The following is an 18,958-nucleotide window of genomic DNA, read 5'->3' as shown; positions in this document are numbered from 1 at the left end:
AAAAAATTCTTTGGACATGCTTTTTATGAAGGAAATGTTGAATGTATGGGTGAAAACGTATCAAAAATTAAAATGCATCTCATTATTTTCTGCATGAAGAGAGTGCAAATTCCCCTGTAGTGATGAAACTGCTGCTACTGGGGTTGTGGAAGTATTTGAGATTATGCCACAACTGTTCTGTCCTGGAAGATTTTCAAACACATTAAAACTGTACATTCAAACCTGTTGACAAAAGTTACTGATAAAAGATACAGTTTTAGAAAGCAACATAGAAATATTGCTCAGGAATAAAAAATTTCAGATGTGAGATGGAAAAATAAACAAAACACAAACTACTTATAGTAGTACAAACAAAAAAAAGTGAGTCTTCTCTGTACCTCCAACAACCCAGGTTTGGTTAATAAACTCATGCTCCAAGGATTTAGTGGTGGGGGGGGACATTTAGCAGTATTGTTCTGCTTCACCCATAATTGAGAGACCAGTCATTTGTTTGGGGCAACAGTCTTCAGTGGAGACAGAAGTCTCTAACCTTGCAGTGAAAATAGTAGTAAATGCACTAGTATTTCCTCAATGAACATGGATATCATTGCACTCTGGGTAAGGGTTGACAATGGATACAGATTAAACTAAAAATAGAATAACTTTGCAGCAGTCAGAAACATGCCACACTAGATTATCCCATCTCGTCTTCGTATGCTCCCCAAATGGACATGTTTGAATTTCCTTGCTTTTGGGGCCTGGTCTATGAAGGGCAAACTGGACAGATGCAAGTAATGTTGGAGCAGATAACTAAGGAGAAGGTCTGAGACATATCTGATGAAGGAAGATGGATGTGAGGGGAACAAAAAAAGTGAAAAGTAAAATAAACAATTACTGCTAATTTAGTCTGAAGAATATATGAAAGCTTAAAAATATTGTCATTTTTCACAAACATATATACACACCACACTCACACACATACACAGATATGTGTGTGTGTGTGTGTGTGTGTGTGTGTGTGTGTGTGTGTGTGTGTGTGTGTGCGTGTGTGTGTGTGTGTGAAGATACCTATTGTTTTACATTTTGAAAAGCTGTCAATGCATGTGACCAAACATTGCATTTTTTACCTCCATAGCTGACAGCCAGCAAGCATTTCCCAATTAGACTTGAGTTCATTCATTCCTCTAAGAACATCCCCAGCACAGAAGTTATATCCATGCAGAGGGGATATCATCCCAGTAGACATGGGATTATTTTGTGCTCTTGCTGGCTTTAAGACAATCAGAACATTTCCATAATGACCCTAACTGGTCCCTCAAGGCAGAATGGGTGACATTACACCTTCCCTAAATAATTGCTTATTTCTGTGTACCTGGCATTTATTTTCACAGCTTAGTAAGCTGAATTAATGCTCTATGGTTGCTTTGTGCTTTACTGTACCTATTCCAATAGAATCACATATTCTTATGACCCGGACTGCCCTCCCACTAGGACAGACATGACTAGCCTTCCCATGCTAGCTCTGACAGGCAGCTAAGCTGCTAAGTGAACCTAGGTAAAATGGCTACCCATTATAGTTTTTTCCTTACTTTTCTCTTGCATTTTGGTCTCTAAGTTACTACATCTCTGCCATTACTCCTCCATACCAAGTTTCTTCCATTCTCAGAAAATTGTACTGTTCTTCTGTCTCTGATTTCTTTTCTGTCACTTTCTCTTAATATAAGCTTGCAAAAGTCAAAATGGCTTTCTCATTCAGTAACAGAAAGCCCTCGTGTGAAACTTACAAAACACAAAAACACCTTAAATCATTACTACTGTTCAAATACTTCAGAGGTACTGCCTAAAATGATCAGTTTGAGGTCCTCCTATTTCACATGCATTCATGAATTTTGGCTCTGTAGTTTACCCATAGTAATATTAGTAATGTGAGATTAGACAATTATGTGACTTAATTTATCAGCATGTATGGCATAATTTTATAACTGCTTAAATCATGGCTTAACATGTTCCATCTAAACCAAATTACTCACCTAGCTAGAAAGAAAATATATATATATATATATTCCTTGACACTTAAGTGATGCCTATCATTTTACCAGGTCATGGCAGTAATGGGTCATTTTTGTATAGAAATAAATAAAGAATGAATGAATGAAAGATAGGAAAACACTTAGCCTTTGGCATTACTGCAGAAGTACAAGCAGAGGGTAACTCAGATATAGTGACTTACAATATGGGAATGCTACTTAGAAACATTAGAAAGTCAAGGCACTGCGACATGCCCAAACTGAAGTGAACACAAAAAGCTTGGCTTTACCATTCTTTTACAGTGTGTTTTTGTATTTAATGTTGTGTACGACTCAACTTAAAAAGCAAATCTACCAGATAAACCCAGATCTACTGTAGCCTATCATAAGAAATGATTCAATACACCAAATTAAATTCTATCAGGCTAATGATTTCTTTAGACTATATGAATATGGCTTAGAAGAAATCAGCAAAAAATTGTATACTGTTTGCTCAGCCTGGAAAGAAAGAAGTATCGATACACAGAAGGGATGGTGGACAGGTGGAATCAAAAGCTTATGAGACAGATGGCCTAGTAAGGAAACACACTAAATAAGTATACTTTTGATCAAGGGGTAGGGTGGACATGAAGAAAATATGTAAGTACCCAAATTGGAACATGTCCAGTTGAGTACCATTTTCCAGCTAAAGGGACATCACCTCTAATGATGGTATGGTAGTGAACAGTTATTCCTCTGAGTGATCCTGGTTATGAATGTTTATGAGAATATGAAACAAAGATGAAGTTTGTAGTAGGCAGTAGTCTCAATACTATATTTTGAGAAGAAATAAGATCATAGATATAGATCCTATTACAAAATCAGGAAAGCAATTGAAAAAGAAAGCCAGCAGGCAACTGAGGTTACTGAAAAGTTTAGACATGGTCACTGATTTTATGGTGTGTTGTGTGCAAGGTAACAATCACCTTAATTCCCTACCTACCACCATTTGTAAAACTTTTGGACATTTTTGCCTCATATTTTATTCTGTTCTGATCCTTGTAAAATCTGTGGTTCCTGAGTTTTTGATTCTTTAAATAGTTGATGGTGCAGTGGTAGCATTATTGCCTCAAAGCTAGAGGTTCTCTGGTTTGATTCTTGGCTGGGGTGCCTTCTGTGTGCAGTCTGTATGTCTCCCTTGTGTTTGTGTGGGTTTGCTCTGTTGTCCTCTCATGTTACAAAAACATGTGTCGGCAGTATTTGTCCCTGGGCCTCTGCTGAAAATTGGCTTTTGTTCCAAGGCAGACTTTTCTGGTTAACAAATGTTAAATAAATAAAACTGACAGGCATTTGAATTTCAGACTTCATATTCTTCAGAAAGTACTTAGTAACACAAAACCTTTTATTCTAGCAATTTTCTAAGTTTATAAGATGAATATTTGAAATTTGTCCCTATTTTGGGGACTGTATTCCACCATTATTGGTTTCGTCCAGGTGTTTTGTGCTAAGATTGAGAGCTATGTTGAGAACTGAATTCACTGAATAAGTATGAGGGTTGTAGTCCCCCATTACTGGCTTTGTCAGGGAGTTTTGTGCTAAGAGGTTGACAGCTATGGTGAAAACTGAATTCACTAAATGGTAGCCATTTAAGTTTCTTCCACTCTTTCACAAAACAACTGATTTGGCATAGTGGTATGTTGCTCCGAATGTTTTGCACAGGGTCCTAGGTTCAAGACGTGGCAGTGAAATGCATGGTGATAATGCAGCATTTTATTCTAGCAATTTTCCATGATAATAAAAGCAATGTTTAAAATGTGTCCCTGGTTTTTGGGGCTTTTGTCCCTCACTAATACATTTTGGCATTTTCCAGATTTCTTGTGCTGCAAAGTTGAGAGATACAGCCGAGTGTCAAGTAGATTTTACAAGGAGCTGAGAGCTGCAGGAGAAGAGAAGTTTAGTACTGCTTATGCTGAGACTGCTTGCATTGTTAATTGCACAGCAGGTAGTGTACTTGCTTTTGATGTAGAAGGCTGTGGGTTCGCCTCCCACAGTATGTAGATGCATTGCTGATATTGTACTGTGTTGTAAACTGAGTGGATGCTGCCATCTTGAGAATGTCCTCTTTGGCAAAGATACCTAGTAAATATGAACCTGTCCATTGTCTGCCATCCATTCCCTATTGCAATATTACTAGTTTATCATTTTTTAATGTAATATAGGCAATTTATTCCTCAAGGGCAACAGCCACTTTATTTGTAGATGAAACTATGAAATATAAAGCTGTTTGCTAGCAGCAACCTCTTCATTAGTTACAGATCGTTATAATGTGGAATTATTTAGATGACTTTTACTTCTGCAGAGATTGTGCATATTTACTAATACTGGTTGATTGTAGAAGTTTAAGTAGACTTTTATGATGGAAATGTTCTCAACTGGGCAGTTTTGTCATTAATGGTGCATGCATTTTGTTTCATTGTTTACTGGAAAAATGTTCAAAACAATAGATTTAAAATACCCTCTAACAACTGTACTGTATTATACAAGGAATATAATTTAATGCAATCAAGAAGGTTCATCACAGAACACATGTATGTTTTGTGTGCAAGGGGCCTATCATTTGAAAATAGCCCAAAGTTAGTCTATCTGCCACTAGCCAGATGTATTTTCTTTGAATGTGGGTTTCAATGTTGTTTCAATGAATGTGAGTTTCAATGGCAGAGACGTTTTAATGCTAAGTCTGTTTTCATTGTGAGACTGCACTGCTTTGTTTAGCAGATGTCTTGGTGTTTGTGCTGTAAAATGCAAAATAAAACTATCAAATGAAGTCCTAATCATCGTAGAAGTAAAGCAGTATGCACATTACTGTTTAAGGTAAATGGGGTGAAATAGCCAAATAGTGGTTCATTGGAATGGCTGCAGGGGGGGGGGGGGTCCATTTGACCATGATTTTGTGAGGGGGAAGGGCAGCAAGCTCAAAGCCAGCCCCACCTGAACTATACCTCTCAACTGTCCAGATTTTCACAGAATGAATAGATTTTTGCTTCTAATTTTTGTTTTTTTCCTCATAAAATTTGTGGTTTTCTGGCAAATCATTTAGGAATTAAGTTACTAAATAATGACAGACACTGAGTTTCAGACTTCATAACCTTCAGAAAAATGCATGCTAAAGCAAAACCTGTTATTCTATCAACTATACAAGAGCAATTTTTAGTACTGTTCATGTTCCCCCATTATATTTGGCCTTGTCCAGATTTCCTGCATTAACAGTTTGAGAGGTACATGCAAATAAATTGCTTTATAGAATTAGGTATATCCAAACTTCTCAAGTGTCCCCGATTATGGCTCAAAATGTTGCTCTTCCCCTAATAATCCCTCCTCAAAATGGCAATTTTGGAAGAAAATGTGGAGGGTTTACAATTAATAAATAACTGTAATAATCAAAGTCATAGATTACTTTTATTTCAGAAATATCGGTAGATTCTTTTATTTTGTTAGCTGCTCAAGTTAGCAGCACTACTATTTAAAAAGTATCCCTTCTTTGACAGGTTTTTAGCCGTATTGTGTGGCTATTTTATATTTTTTGCATCACATTTTTGGTCCATTGTTCATATAATTGTGTTTTTTTGGCAAATTAATTGCAAATCATTTAAGACTGAAGTTAGAAAATAATGACAAACATTTTAATTTCAGATTTCATACCCTTTAGAAAATTCATATTAATGCAAGACTTACTATTCTATTATCTTTCTAAGTTTATAAGAGCAATATTTAAAAATTGTCCTTATTTTTGGGCCTTTGTCCCACTTCTATGTGTGGGTTTGTCCAGATTTCTTGCTCTGAGGTTGAAAGGTATGACAAATGTGTCAGGGCCATCACAGTCAATCAGAGACATTTCAAATTGTGACATACTTGTTGCACCCCACTCCCCCGTGTAGTGACTCTGGATATGTCCAAGCAAGGCAAGGAGCAGTTATGCAGTGTAAATGTGCAGAGTATCCCCCATCCAAGGTAGACACAAGTACTACAGTGGCTTTTCATCTGTCCTTGATTTTCCAGAATGTTCTGGTTTCTGTCATATTTTTATACTGCTGATTTATGCTTATTATTATTTAGAAAGTGCCTGTTGCTCTGTGTTTAGGTAGCAATGCTTTAATGGCCATCAGGTAAAGCTTGTCTGAGATTGTAAGATGAAAGTAGGCTTTAATAAGTGTACTGTTAAAGAATTGCTAACACTGAAAGCCTTTCTGTTGTTGCCATGCAGAGAATACTTACATAACTAGATAATGTATAAGCATTGGTTACTGAAATGCATATCACATTGTTTGTTACAAAGGACAGGATTATATTATTTTAAGAAGCTCATTACATTTGTTGGAGACTTGCAGTCATCTTTGCAGGATTTACCTGGAAACTAAACAGAATGCCAGTCTATCATGTGTAGTCCATAACCTGTGCAGTAATCCTTTAAGCAATGTATCTTGAGCTTGTTTCGTGTTTGCTTTTCATTTTTTACTTTGATCATGTCTTCCCCATGAAACAAGCAGATAGCTGTTGTCAGGCAGCAGGTCTTTTTTGGATAAGAAACATTTTTACAAATGGGGGTATCACAGAGATTGCTACTTTCAGTATGTTACTTTAATAAAGCTGAATATAAATCATAATTAGAACTACAATGCAAGGAGAAGTGGTCTGAGTTGATTGCTGTTTGTTTTTCTTATACTTGATTTTGACTGGCATTCCAATAATGTATTTAAAAAGTAATTTATTTTTTCATGCCTCTCAACCTTTTTGTTTCCATCTGGATATTATGTAAGCTGTCATGCAGCCAAAGCATTGAATTTTTTTTTCTTCTACACATCATTTTGTCTTGACTGGACTCTCATAATGATGGTTTGACACCCAGGGCAGCATATTTAATTAAAGTTACAATGTTTGTGGTTTTGAGCATTGCTCCTCCCCTGTCTAGTTGGCCACACCCCTTCCCAATTGACCCCACCCATTCAGCTGTCTCCTGCAGACCCCCTTTGATTTGAAGTCACCAGCCGCCACTGCTTCCAGTGGAGGTGCCTTGTACACATACTGTTACAGGTGTGTATGATTCATTACCATGGGAACAACTCTTATTTAGCTATATGGAGATAAAAAAATGATGGTCAAGTTTATAGTAGTGATGAACAGAAGGTGTGAAGGAATGGTTGAAGACATGAACTGTCTTGTGACTGTCATTCACAAACTTCAATTATAGTATGAAGTCTTATATGAGGAGAATGAGGAAAATATAAATTTTCTGTCAGATGATCTAATGCCGGTGATAGAGTTTGACAGAAGAAATATATGAATAATCAGAGTGCCCAAGAATGGAAAAATATGTGAATAATCAGAGTACCCTAGACAGAAAAAAATATGTAAATAATCAGAGTGCCCAAGACAGAAAAATATGTGAATAATCAGAGTGCACAAGACAGAAAATATATGTGAATAGTCAGAGTACCCAAGAATGCAAAAATATGTGAATAATCAGAGTGCCCAAGAATGCAAAAATATGTAAATAATCAAGTGCCCAAGAATGCAAAAGATAATGATTGCATGATTTTTTATATAGTTGTCTATATATATATATATATATATATATATATATATATATATATATATATATATATGGGTCTACCTGACAACGCCAAAAGCTGACAACGCCGACGATGAGAACACCGACACCAGAAGATCGAAAACTGAGATGACCGATGGATGAAATCCCCGACGCTGAGAACACCGACATGTGAAAAGGCTGTGTAAGTATGCAGTAGTGACGGACATTAGGGTTAGGGTGCGAGTAATGTAAGTGTGCGATATTGATGGACTCTAGGGATAGGGGTGGGTTAAATGAGTTATGGTTAGGGCGCGGGTTAGGTGAGTGTGCGATAGTGACAGTCTTTTGGGTTAGGGGCGGGTTAAGTGAGTTAGGGTTAGGGTGCGGGTTAGGTGAGTGTGCAAAAGTGACAGTCTTTAGGGTTGGGGCGGGTTAAGTGAGTTAGGGTTAGGGCGTGGGTTAGGTGAGTGTGCGATAGTGACGGACCTTAGGGTTAGGGTTTGGGTTAAGGTTGTAGATAGTTGTGTATGTAAGGTTTAGTGTGGGTTTGTAAGGATTTTGGTGTGCTTGTGTTGTGTGTGTGCTTTTTGGACAGGGGATTTGTTTTGTTTGTTGATTGTCGGGATTATGGTGTGTCGGGCATGTGAGGTTTCGTGTTTGTGAACTTTCGGTTATGTGGTGTCAGTGATTTCGTTGTCGGTGTTGTAGTGCGTCGGTGTTGTCAGGTAGACCCATATATATATATATATATATATATATATATATATATATATATATATATATATACGTATACACACATGTAAAACCAGCAGGTGTGAAAGCAGAAACAAACAACCAACAAGGAAAAAACTGCTTCCAGCGCCAATAACTAGTCCCTGACTCCACAATTGTGTAGAACACTTTAATTTTAAAACTTCTTGAAAAAACAAAAAGGGTCAAGCGCTTTCATCAAAAATGACTTCATCAGAACAGTAAAATGATACACAAAATCTCATTTTATACATTTTCCTTAATGAGTCAACCAAATCAAACAATTAACATTTAAAAAGACAGTCATATAAAAATCTTTATAAGGGAATTGTAACACATCTTGTCCTATAAATACATATAAATAAGGAAAAAGAAAAAAGGAAAAAAACAATATGTTGGAACTAGTTTAAAACGTAATTAAAAGTTGTTTAAAAATATTATTTAAATTATAATCTACTAGCTCTAAACTTTAATTCAGGTTTGATGCTGATAGCATAATTTATACCAGGAAACTCTGCACCATTTAACCTAAGTTGCCATTTGGTTTCAGCCCTTAATAACTTATTAGTCCAATCCCTCCCTCTAAAATCCACATAAACCACTTCCAGAATACCTAATTTAAAACTATGGGAGGGATTAGATTTAATGTGCTTAAAAAGAGCATTCCTTTCATCCTTTTTCCCAATACTATAACAGTGCTTTTAGATTCTACGATTTAATTTCCTTTCCGTCTTGCCAATATAATAACATTGACAAGACGTACATAGGGCTAGATAAACAACACCAGTGGTGGTACATGAACTTGTTGCAAAAACTACTTCAATATCAAAAGGACCTAATTTTACCTTAGGGCCCTCAAAAATGTAACTACAATAGTCACATGTTCCACATTTATGGGTACCTTTCCTTCTATTTTTCATTATAGGTTTGTTCACATACACACACACATTCAAACTAAACTGCTGGGAGTGACTGGGATACAAGTGACATGACAATTAAAAAAGTGCTACAAGTGACTCATAAGAAAGTAATTGGCCCATAAAATTTAAATTCTGAGTCTCAATGTTGCTGGAGTGAGACCAAGTGATGTTTTGGCTAGGAGTGAGTCATACAAGATAAAAGACTGAAAGCCAAATATAAGCACTATTATGGATGAGAAAATGCAATCAACTGGAGATAGAGTGTTTTTTGAAAATGGTGTAAGAAGCTGGTGTGTGTAGAATATTTTCAATCCATATATCTAGTTAATCACTGTATCTTAATGAGATCAGACAATGGTTTAGAAGTAGCGATCTTAAACTTGACAAGTCAAAAAAATAATAAAAAATATATAATTAAAATATTGTACAGAATTACTAAGTATTCAAAAGTAATCCAAGCAGGGTAGGCAGTCTGTTTCCAGTCGAAAATCCTTTATTAAGTACACAGACCTAATAAGACTTTAATTAAGACTTAATAAAGGATTTTTGACTGGAAATAGACTGCCTACCCTGCTTGGATTACTTTTGAGTACTTTATTATTTTTTTACTTAAGACGAGTTTAAGTTTGCTACTTCTACTGCCATTGTCTGATCTGGTTAATATACAGTGATTAACTAGATATATATGGATTGATCCACATAGAGAAGTTTCTTTTTTTTTTGCTTTTGGACCCACTATACTTGTTTAGTGGGTTGTTTGAGACTTTGGGGATACCACAGAGATTACTCCTTTTTTTGTTTTTTTGAAAATTTTTACAGGAAGTAAAGTCGCTGAAAAAGATGACAACCTTGCCATTGATGAAGCCATGTTGATACTGAATTTTTGACTGACTTCTTTTTGTCCTGTATTACAGCTTTTTAACAGTATATATTTCTGACGGGATTTAAGATTTTCTGAGACCCAATTGAAGTACTAAAAGAGATAAGACAATATGAAACCAGACAGGTGGGTGGGTATAGTCCTACTCCAGCACCTGATGAAAAAGGGCTTTTGACTTTGGAGCCAGGTAAAGTAGATAGCTTTTTGGTAACTAATCTGAAGGCTTTGTGAAGAGAAGTAGACAGTAAGACATTTTTGATTTTTAGACCAAGATTTCCACAAAAACAAAAAATGGCTTAGGTAGCTGAAAAACACAGGGATGAAACTCTGAAGCTGCCTTACTCTGACCAAAGTTTTTTAAGATTGCCCACTGTTTTCTGAGTTTGATTGGACTCACATATTCAGAAAATCCAGTGGCTTGCAGTCAACAATTTAAATGCATTTGTTATGATCAAGGAAAGATTGAATATGGAAATGTCAGTTTTTGCTGTCTTCATTTTCTTTGTTGGAGGATTATATAGAGCTGTAAGCAGGTAAAGATGTGTTGGCCATTTCATTCATCTACACAATGACTTTCCAGCTTTATTTAGATACCTGAATATGTTTGGTAAATTTCCTGAAAATAAAATAAATTAATCTAAGAGGAGGGCAATGGCTGAAATTTATGATCCTCTTGATGGTCTAAAGGTGAAGAATTTATAGATGTTAATAATGACACTCTATAAAGCTAAGGGGAAATAGATGGCATTTATGACAATTGACTAATCAGCTTCAACTGGTTTTAAAGTCACTATGGTAAGGTGTGATGACAAGGTGAGTATGAAATGAGAAGACAGTAGTCCTAGTGAAGGCAGTTAATCTTTTGGGAACAACTTTGGTGGGCTGATAAATGGAGTACTCAGACACATGCCTTACAAAAGTATGAATTACAAGGTGTGCTGAGTTTGGAATATGATGGAATGGCAAGTATATCTAGGTACATTTGAATAAATGATCTGTTGAGAACAGCTTCTTCAAGGATAGCTTTCACAGTATCAAAATTAGAGGGGAAACTCCAGACAAGTGTAGCTTACCAGAGTCTTTCTTAACATGTGTGTGGCTTATAAGGCCCTGAAGATTAATGTATGAAGACATTTTATATAATGGAAACATAAGGGCTAGGAGTTGTTAGTGAGATGCAGTTCTCTCTATGTTATTGGGGTTGTCAGGTGCCTCAAAATGCAGGTTATAAAAGAGGTTTGGAATATTTGCTTCAAAGTGCACATATTATGTCTTATGTCCCCTGTCAAAAATCTTACATAGTGAATAAGTCAGGATGGGATATCAGGAAGGAAGGAACACATTATTCAGTCATGCTCAAAATTAAGCAAACAAAGAGAATGAGAGAGTGTGGTTTCCACACAGTTCATGTTGCAGCCCTGATGATAAGGCCTTAGGTTGATAGTTGGTGGCCTTCACAATGCAGATAGATGCAGCCAGATGGTGCAGTTGTAGCCACTCAATTCAGACATGATAGTCACTGCTGGGACATGTGGAGGGAGTGTATATTTGGACAGTTAGGTATAGGTGTCCCTTGAAGTGATGCAAGTGTTGATATCACAACCAGGGGCAGGTTTAGGCCACAGAATAGAGAATAAAAGCTCTCATTACTGGGTCACTGGTGAGAACGCAAAGCAACCTCATGTCTGCCTGGATGTCAGTATTCCACTGGACAGCATAATGTCTGATTGATTGGTGGCCTGAGGATCAGCAGACACAGAAGCAAAACTGATTAAACTGATAGCATTTGTGTGTTACACGTCAAATGGCAGATGGCTTTGGTTATATGTTGTTGTTGGCTAGTTTATTTTAAATATGTCAGGCAGTGATTTATTCTCTAAAGGCAGCTTAATGACAAATTGCGTACTTGTACATTAATCTTATAACTGCTTTTCCAATTTCTCAGACTGAAGCAGATAACAGCTGCTCTCCAGAATCTTGCTTAAGTATTGAAAGCAATAGCAGGGATCAATTGAACTCAATGAATTGTAAACAGTTAAAAGTGAAATACCAGTTAAAAGCAACTATAACTCAACCAATTAGTGCCTAACTACCTAGAAACTGCAGTAATTAATGCACACTCAGGACATGAAGCACTAATATCTCAAGACGACTTCCATACTAGGCCAGAAATAAGTTAATCGTAAATGGTAAAAACAATGATTTAAATAGAAAAAAGAAGGTAAAACTGATTCAATTCAGCAAAACTTTAAGTGCAGGGTAAAAAATGCAAAAAGAAAGAATAAGAAAGGAAAAAAAGGAACTTCCTTGAGTTACTTCAGCTGCGACATTCAGAAAAACATATCCATCTTCTCAGACTGAAACAGGCAATCACAGTTCCCCAGGATCATTCTTATCACACTTTCAGTTTATCCTCTTCATACAACAGTGGACATCTCAATCTTATAGGAGCAGAAAGATGAATACCCAGCATGCAGTTTACTTATTTAAATGTATTTATTCATATTTGTTTACCATGAACATCAGACCAGGCCATGACAGATCCCATTTCAGTGCAGGGACAGGGAGAAAAACTCCACAGTTAACAATGCTTAGAAGATGTCATCCAATACAGTACAACACAAGGCAAAGCCGCAAAAATCTTAATTATTACACACAATATACAAAAATTAGTTTATAAAGAAAGAAAGGAAAAAAAATCAGAGTGCACTCTTCCTGGAAATCATTTTAATCAACAGAGTTACATTTCAGTTTTTTATTGCAATGATAATGTTATTATGTTACCTAGAGTGAATAAATCATCTGCTTTACATATTTACAATAAACTAACCAACAGCATATAAACAAAGTTAATCCAATATTTCAAATATAACATTTAAACTCAAAAGGAACTAACATGCATTAAGTCATGGAATGGGACACTGAAAAAGGCCTCAAACTAGATAATAAGAAATGCTGAGAGAAATACAATGTCATTTCTTTTAGAAATTACATATTAACTCATTTTTTCATATTACGTTTAAGCATCTACTGCAAAATCACCAGTTTATTGGAGAGCCCAAATTCTGCGTCTTAGTAGTCACCTTGGGATTAGTGCTTCTGTTTTCTCCTGACGAGAGAAGGAGCACAAGGACATTATTTCTTAGAGACTGCTGATCACCAAAAAGTCTAATAACGGCATCATAGGTGACAGCTTGGAATTTGTACTCCTGGTGAGAGCAGGAGCAGAGTGCACTGATTCCTGACTCTCATTGGACCACAGATACCAGTATGACTAGTACCTCTCAACTTGTTAGTGCAAGAAATCTGGCCAAAGCACAATAAAATGGGGAGACAAAGCCCCAAAAATAGGGACATATTTTAAGTATTGTTCTTATAAACTTGAAAGTTGGTATAATAACAAGGTTTATTTTAACATATATTTTCTGAAGAATTTACTTTATCAGGAACAAAACAAAAATATGACCTAAAAATTGGGACAGTTGAGAGGAATAGTGACTCCCTCATAGTCCATGTGGGAGTAAATGACCTGAGACATAATTCCCAGACAGGTGGCCTAATGGTTAAGGTGTTTGCCTTACAAATACAAGGTGCAGGGTTTGAGTCTCACAAGGGATAATTGGCTAGGCTTAAAAATGGCTTGCAAGGGCAGTTAGCCTAGTACTAATCTATGAACCTATCTATGAACCCTAGACTATATGAAGAGAAACATCATGGAGCTCTCCAAATATGCACCTCAGGCTGGTATGAGCTTAGCATTGAGCAGCATTTTACCTTCTCCAAGGATGATGCCACAATACAAACAAAATATGACTGACTTTAATAACTGGCTTAGTTTCTGGTGTCATTTTAAGGGGGTGCAATATTTGTCAGCATGGAAGGAGATGGTTAACAGACCATGTTTTGACAGGCATTGTCTGCACCTCTCCTCTGTAGGCTTTTGAATATTATCTAAAACACTGTCTTCCCCAAGTGCCTTTTTTAGCCAATGCCGAACTTAAAGTACTTATGACACAGCAAATCAGAGCCCAAAAAAAGCTAAAGGTATTACTGCTCAATGATAGGAGTCTAAACAAAAACCTCCACTCCCTAGAAGCTCTCTTCATACTAGAAAATGATGATGTCTGTGCAATCATCGAGACATGGATTAAAGCCATGGAGAGCACACCAACAGTGCAAGGTTATAATGCCTTCCACACATTTAGACCAGCTACTTCACAGATAGGGACTAAAGGTGGAGATGTTGCGACTTACATCAAAAATAAACATTCCTCAAGGCTGGTCAAACAGGACAATGCAACTGAGTTGCTCCTTGTTCAAATCACAATAGGCAAAATCCATTACACCACTTCCTTGCAAGCTATAGGTCCCCCTGTCTGACCCAGGAAACCCATACCATGTATTTAAACTTCTTGGAAACACTCACCATCCAACCCAATACCATATTCATGGGTGACTTTAATTATCCCACTATTAACTGGGAATCCTAGATGACACGAAATGTACAGGCACAGAGATTCTTGGATTTTGTAAGCACAAACTCCTTGGACCAGATTGTCAATACACCAACCAGGTGTGCAACTATGTTGTATGTGGTCCACACTAATATGGGAGAATGCTGCACACCCCCTACTGTAATGTTTTCCCTGGTTAGGTCAACCACAAAATGGTATCCTTTGAAATAAAACTAAAACCTGGACACCAACTAAACCTGGAATATCCAGGAACTACCCTAAGGCTACCTTACTGCTATTAAGTGATAAGCTGGCAAAATATCAAGCCCCCATAATCCCTGGGATCACCGCTGCCTATGCAGAACTGTTCACAGAAACCCTGTCCAAGCATGTTAATAGCTGCATACATACAGGTAGCTGTACCCATCAGGAAGTACAGAACTAACTCAAAAAACAAGCCACCCTGGATGAATTACAAAATCAATAGGCTGTATAACAGAAGGAGGAAAATCATGGCAAAAATTAGGAGGTGCAGCACCCAGCAGGATCAAAGCACTATCATCAAACTAAACAAACAACTCAAATAGTCTACCAAAGCCAAATTTGAGGTAAATCTGGCCTCCCAGGCCAAAGACAACCACAAAGCAATCTTTATCTATGTCAGCAACCTCAAAGGCAATACGCACATGTGTGCAGAGCTCATTGTAAATGGAGCCACATATACTGAGTGAGATGATATAACAAACCTACTGGCCAATGCATTTGGCTCCAACTTTACTCCTCTTTCCCCCTTCGACCTTCCCTCAGGAAATAGCATCAAATATAACTCCCCTTGCTATTACTAGGGAACAGATCCTTATTATTTATTTTTTTTTTTTTATTTTAACATTTGTTTACCTGGAAGGTCCGACTTGGGAGCAAAGCCAATTTTCAGTGGAGGCCCAGGAAGAAACGCTCCAGATGCATGTCTTTGTAATGTGGGAGGAACCGGAGAACCCAGAGGAAACCCACACAAATGCAGGTAGGACATGCAGACTCCACACAGAAGGCATCCCAGCTGAGAATCGAACCAGAGAACCTCTTGCTGTGAGGCGACAATGCAACCACTGCACCATTCAAATGGTCTCTTTATGTCCAGTAACACTGCATTAATGGAACCGGGCAATATGCCATGATGCCTTCTAAATAGCATGAAACATGACCTATCAGGCACTCTGGAACTGCTATTTAATTGTAGCTTCCAAACAGGATTTGTGTCTCATGAATGCAAAACAGCAACAGCCATTCCACTGCACAAACATGGGGCATCTTCAGACCTTGGAAACCACAGACCTTAAGTCTCACTAGTTTTATATGTAAAGCCATGGAAAGAATTATCATGGAAATCATCAATAGTGTTATATATAAACCTCCAGACACCAGACCCAATGCATTCTGGTTTCCTCAAGGGCAAGTCATGCCATCTCAACTTGGTAAACTTCTTTGCGAAGGTCACCAAAGCAATGGATGAGGGCAGAATGGTTCACACTGCTTACCTTGACCTGGCCAAGACATTTGACACAACACTCCATTCAGGCATTGTTGACAAACTCAGGAAGTAAGGTACAAACCTATATATCACCAGATGGATAGCCAACTGGCTCACAGACAGGACCCAGGAAGTTAGTGGGGAGTCCACGTCTACATAGGGACAGTCATAAGTGGAGTCTCTCAGGGATCAATCCTTGGACCGCTCCTTTTTTGGCATTTACATCTCTGAAGTAAAGTACAATGTCAGTGGTCTCTGTCTGACTAAATTTGCAGATGATTGCAAATTAGGAGCTATCATTGAATCCCACATTGAAACAAATGTTCTCCAGGAAGGGCTTACACAGACAATTAACTGGTATCAGAGGCATGGACTAAAACTAAATGCCAAGAAATGCCTAACAGTATCCTTCAGGAAGTCATCCACCCCTGATAACTATCGTATTGGCAACACAATGCTTACAGTTGACCCAGTAGTAAAAGACTTAGGAACACACATAGACAGACATATACCCTTGGACCATCATGTGTTTACAGTAGTGAAGAAATCATTCTATGTTGCACAACTCATAGACAAAGGTATGATATTTATGTCCAAAGAAGTCATTGTTCCACTGTATTTGGTATTCATCAAACCTGTCGTTGAGTACACTGCCCCCTTTAGTATGTACATAACCAGGCATATCCAAAAATTGGAACATCCACAGAGGTTCCTCACTAAAACAATACAGGGTGCAAATAAAATGTCCAATGCAGACAGCCTTGAGGCCTTATCCCTGTATTCTGTCTCCTACAGGCTTTTGAGGAGAGATCTATGTCTGGCATACAGGACATTATCAGACCCCATTCTGATGGGCCTCCTACATATCCACAAAACAAGCAGCACCAGAAATACCCATTCTAAAGACTTATACCTTGCCTGTGATATAAATAGGACCTGCTGGAGAAACATGTATGTATCCCAGAGACTACCCCATCCCTGGAACAGGCCCTCATTCATGCGAAGCAGAGTTCCTCCTAAACCCATTTCAAGTGCAACTTGGACAACTGGATGGCAAACAGGAAATTCATCCTTTGGTACATATGTCTCTAATGGATGCAGGCAACCTGAAAATGGTTCCTCTCCCAGGCCCCTGCTTGGAAATGTTTCATCCCTCAAAGCCCTTTCTTACACTTATCAAAGGTAGCGGAACTTGTCAGAGATTTGGGATGCATGGCTAGGCTGAAAAAGGCCCTTGTGGTCATTCGCCTAGTAAACACCTATGAATCTATAAGAAAACAACAAAATCCTGTATGAGTGATACCCTACTTTTCATGATACCCCACTTTTCAGTGAGTCTGTAATCAGGGACTTGGGCCCCTGGGAATATGGCTCCTCGCCTTAAATTATATAGCAACTGTAGTCGGAAAATCCTTCTGTATCTCACAATCAATTATAAAGGACATCTCATTTAAAAACAAGAACATTTTTATTCCCCCTTTATTCTTCCCTGGTTAGATCAATTATACGATATAATGCACCATTTAGCATATATCTCACCAGACACATCGGAAAAACTCTAAAAAGAAAAACACAGAGGTTTCTAACAAAAAGAATTTCAGGCCTCAAAATCTTAATTATCGGGAAAAGCTTGAGTCACTGTTACTGTACTTTATGTCATATTGGATCATGAGGGCAGACCTGTGTTTTGCTTTCCATGCTGTCAGGAATTCTATTATCCAAGACCTCCTCTTCCTAAGTTTATCAAGTAGTCTATCCAGCAGCAGAATAACAGATCTCAATCTTCATCTGGTAATAAACTAAACTAACTGAAAAGATAGGATCATTACCTAGTGTCTCCCCCTTGCTCTAGAATAGATTCCGCTTACATGTCAAGCAATGCGACTCCATGTCGGCTTTCAAACATAGCTTAGACAAATGGATACATGCCTAGAATTTACTTCAAGACTTAATGGCATTGGCCTCCTTAAAAACATTGATAGAGCCTGAGGATGGATAACAGCAAAGCAGGCATAGTTTCCAGTTATATAGCCTTATATTTCATACAATTCCTATAAAATGATAATGAATTATGATATATTCATTGTAGAAAACCGACAAAATAATATCTATGATTCTAGAGGCTTGTGAACATCAGCAAAAATCTGTACACCAAAAAATTGGCACAACTTAAAAGGAGCAAAGTGGACAAATAAGGAGGGATACAAACAATTATTTTTCATAGAAAAGTCAAAAGATTTGTAGAAAAACAGCCTTTCTGAAAATGTAATAGGGTTATAAATTATCAAAGAGAACTGATGATAACATGAGGTAGATAATGAAATGTCTACAAGGGATGAGAAAAATAAAGTGAAAGTAATACATGATTTGTAACTCATGAGGTGAATGTTAAGATGAGGACTACCACTCAGGGGCAAGAATGTGTAGTGGCAAGTGCCACCCTTTTTCCGAGTACCACTAATATATTATATCAACATATAAGGGGAAATGCTGCCCTCCACCATTCGTACTTTTTTCTTTCAGTTTGTTAATAATATATAGGTTTGGTGGTTACATAGGATGCCAGCCCTTATTAAAAGTTAAAATGTTAAGATATCTTAATTCCAATAAAGGGTTATAATAAGCCAGTTGGGAATGACAGCTTTCAATGTTAGAACCATTATCAAGCAGTTGAATACTCCCCAGATTGGTGATTGGTTTGGGATGTCAGAATTGGTAGCTACTGCTCTGCTTGATGATTAATAGCTCTCACACTGTGGAATTATGTCTGATCATAGAAAGTACAGAGAATTTAATCTACTTTTAGGGTTCCAGAACATGTAGGAAGAGGCATTTCTTTCCATACCCTGTAAAA

The 18,958-nt window shown here is 37.4% G+C and overlaps 1 protein-coding gene across 2 annotated transcripts in view; it reads right to left on the bottom strand.

The window, feature by feature from the left end:
• LOC122811043 overlaps nucleotides 1-18,958 on the bottom strand; it is a 442,144-nt gene that overhangs the window by 1,613 nt on the left and 421,573 nt on the right. The window lies entirely within an intron of this gene.

This window comes from Protopterus annectens, chromosome 9.part0 (assembly GCF_019279795.1).
Source record: "Protopterus annectens isolate FY-2018-M chromosome 9.part0, PAN1.0, whole genome shotgun sequence".
Classification (NCBI taxonomy): domain Eukaryota; kingdom Metazoa; phylum Chordata; order Ceratodontiformes; family Protopteridae; genus Protopterus; species Protopterus annectens.
This window is presented reverse-complemented; position numbering and strand designations above follow the sequence as displayed.